This window comes from Priapulus caudatus, unplaced genomic scaffold (genome assembly GCF_000485595.1).
Source record: "Priapulus caudatus unplaced genomic scaffold, Priapulus_caudatus-5.0.1 Scaffold2796, whole genome shotgun sequence".
In the NCBI taxonomy this organism is placed as follows: domain Eukaryota; kingdom Metazoa; phylum Priapulida; class Priapulimorpha; order Priapulimorphida; family Priapulidae; genus Priapulus; species Priapulus caudatus.
In genome coordinates this window covers 6,068-9,589 of record NW_014579857.1, presented here as the reverse complement: position 1 = coordinate 9,589, position 3,522 = coordinate 6,068, and the positions used below count along the sequence as shown (strand labels likewise).

The 3,522-nt window shown below is 38.1% G+C and overlaps 1 protein-coding gene across 7 annotated transcripts in view; it reads right to left on the bottom strand.

Annotated features, from left to right (window-relative positions):
* LOC106819065 (neuron navigator 3-like) overlaps positions 1–3,522 on the bottom strand; it is a 9,954-nt gene that overhangs the window by 2,218 nt on the left and 4,214 nt on the right. Inside the window, exon 1 of one of the 7 annotated variants that reach the window (XM_014823727.1) lies at positions 1,695–1,714. The exons of the other annotated variants lie outside the window; for them this stretch is intronic. The gene's annotated coding sequence lies outside the window, so the exon portion shown is untranslated. Of the gene's footprint in view, positions 1–1,694; positions 1,715–3,522 lie in introns of those variants that run through there. 7 annotated transcript variants of the gene reach the window in all.

Below are 3,522 nucleotides of genomic sequence, written 5' to 3'. Positions count from 1 at the left end.
CGCTGTCCTCCGGGTCAACGATTCTAGACAGACAACAGATGCTTGCTGTACATACACACAGAGATGACAACTAGTTACTCATAATTATTAATTATTAGACTACTAATTAGGCTATTGATTGACCCATTAATGTGCAACCGAGTATGAATCAAGCAGTTGTAAATGTAACAGGTGCAATAAACTGTAGATTCGAAAATTGTGCAGTGAAATAAATTCAAAATAATATTTTAAAAATAACAAGAAGACCAGGGTTCTCCAAGCTTTTAATTTATAGCATGGGGTGCTACTGACTGCTGGGGGGGGGGGTCCGGGGTCATGCCCTACTGGAAAATATGCCCCTGAAAAAGTTGCGCATTTCCCAATATATTTTGCACATTACAGACCGAAGGCTAATCACAAAGGTGCAATTATATTTATACCTAGATGCTATTTAACCGAACGATGTTCATTTTAGGACAAATTTATCCATAGTATAACTGAAACTATATGTCGTTTATAAGATATTACAATCCTTTTGCTTTTAAATTAATAAATAAGAAATACCCTCGGTCTGTAGCCCTTGGCTGAAAAGTCGTTTTGTGCAACTTTTCAGATCGTGCGCTTTGAGTGGCGCCACCGTCGTTGTAATCAAACTGCATGTAGTCGTTAGTTATAAAACATTAAAAAAACTATTTCTAATGGTGATTGAACCATGAAACATTTTATGTAGCGTAATTTTAACCGAAATTAACTGAAAATAACCCTAGAACCTAGAGTAAAGGATCCCTTTAAGCTAATCGCCCTTCAATAAACTCAAGACTCACAGAGATTAAGGCTAAGACATGTGTCTATAATAGCTCGAATTTATAGAAATGTTAGGCTACTCAAATTGTTCGCGCCATATGAAACTTAGTAGTAGTACACTTTCCTACTGGTCACAGTGTAATAGTCACGAAAACGAAACGTCACGAATTCTATTTTTATCCTCCAATCACAGGTCGGAGCAATTCCTCTGTTTAGACGCATGTATTAAATCGATGGCGGACTCACTTATAAGTTATATTACTATTAGCTCTAGTACTATAGCCTGCGTACAGTTGCCGCACGCCTATAATTACTAGAGCTATATTACTATTAGTTACTCTATCCCATCCTTCCTCTCCCACCGTTGTAAAAGAAAATGCATTTTCTACTAATAATAATTTTGAAGACTAATCTCATCATACGTCCCTTCCTTTTGTGGTAGATCGTTCACCAAGTTTGAGGCCACACTTGTGAAATACTTATTAAAATTATTTGCAACAATTGCTTTGTCAAAACATATATTTTCTCCAATTTTTAGCCCTCCCCTGCCAAAGTTACTGGTTCCCTTATTTTTCAACCCCATACTCTTTAAAGTCTGCCATAATTTTTTAGGGTCATTTTTGTGGTCCTCAACCTTTTCCGTATAGTAATTAGCCTTTGTTTTCTTAATTTTATTTTGAACTTTGTTTCTAAGCAATTTAAAATCCTTGTATGTAATTTCATCTTTACTCCTCTTATGAAGCAGTAATTTTCTCTCTTTCCAGAATAAGCTCCCTAATCTCACTATCAAACCATTGCTCAGTTCTTTGTTTTATTCTAACTTGTTTAATAGGGGCGATATTTTTAATTTATAGCGTATTTTTGAAAAATTTCCCATGCATGCTCTATAGAATCCGCGTTAAAAATTTTACGCAGTGGCTACGCGTCCGGAACCGGTCGCCTACCCTACAGGCTACGCGTCCGGACATCCACTCACACAGTGATCGCGCGACTCGCGTACACACATGATTGCGCAACGGGACGCTCTGCTGCCGTCTATCCTTTCATCCGTCCTCTCTCTCTCTCTCTCTCTCTAGGGATTAACTTTAATATCTTAATACGTTGTTGTTGTTGTTTTTGTGCGTTCTATTTCGACCATCTACATATATGTGGTCTTGCGAAGATAAAAATTCAGGTATCTATCCTATTAACTCTCGGCTGAGGAATGTTTACTTTGCCTCATGAGTTACAAATGTTATATTTGTAGATGTGAAAAATGGAGAATCAACAGTAGATCAAAGCATCTAGATGGCTATATGCATGAACAGCTTCATAAAGCAAGTGGTTGTGTGCAGCACATTTTGAGGATAGTCAATTTAAGAAACAGCAAGCTGAAAAAAAACTTATCTGGAATGCAGTGCCAATTATTAATTTATTAGATATGATTAGATATGTTTATTAACCCTCTGCCCAGTGTCGTAGCCGGGATTTTTTAACGGGGACTTTTTAACGGGGACTTTGTAACGAGGATTTTTTTACTGTATAGTGGATGACTTAATATTTTAATGGTTCCTCCGCCTCCCTCTCCACACCCTATGCTCCCCCACCTCTCAGCTCTGCAATGTTATGGGCGCCATGCATAAAGGCGATATTTTTGTTCATTGTTCTCTGCTACCAAGATACATAATATAAAAGGAGAGGGTGAAAAACAGGCGGGGGGGGGGGGGGGGGGGGTCCTCCCCCAGAGAATTGTTAAAATGTAGATTGCAGGAGATGGTATTTAAAGCACTTTTGAGTACATGTACAGCCTTCATTCTGACTACGACAATGTGCTATGACGGAAGAGGGGGCGTGTAATAACCTCTGTTGATGGCTTGCACAGCGAGGCGGTTGACGGAGCCGAAGTGTTAGTAAACAAATAACTGTATAAAAAATGAATTGACATTTGACATTTGACGGCTTATGTTATACGGGATTGTCTTAGCACTAAATTAAGTATTCGCAATACTACTAAGGAAGTTTATGTTGATGTGTGCATGTCATTCTATAACGATCCCAAGGGAGAATCAAGTCATTAATATGTTCAGTGTTTACAGGAATTGATATGTTTGTTAATGTACAACGATGCACACATACACACATACATACACACATACATACATACATACATACATACATACACACATACATACATACATACACACATACACACATACACACATACATACATACATACATACACACATACATACATACATGCACACATACACACATACACACATACACACATACACACATACACACATACACACATACACACATGCACACATACACACATACATACATACACACATACACACACGTACTCACATCCACGCATACACACATACACACGTGCACTCATACACGCACACGCACACACGCACACGCATACAAGCATACACGCATACACACTTACATCCCAACATACATACACGCACGCACACACGCAATTTTTTTTCTTATTTCGAGCACTGCAGTACCTGTCATTATTTCTGTGTATTATGTCTTAAACACTTATATATCTGTAACAATTGCGCTGACGATGTATATTACATATAAGGTAAGGTTTTATTTGATGTTTCGTTATTCCTAACAAGTGTCCTAGCGCACGGTGCGATATTTTTTGGAGCTGCCAAAATGACATAAGAGTCCAGAGAGGCGTGATAAGTCATAAGTGGCGCACTAATGAAGTAAATGAGTAAATGTAAATGGTACGCA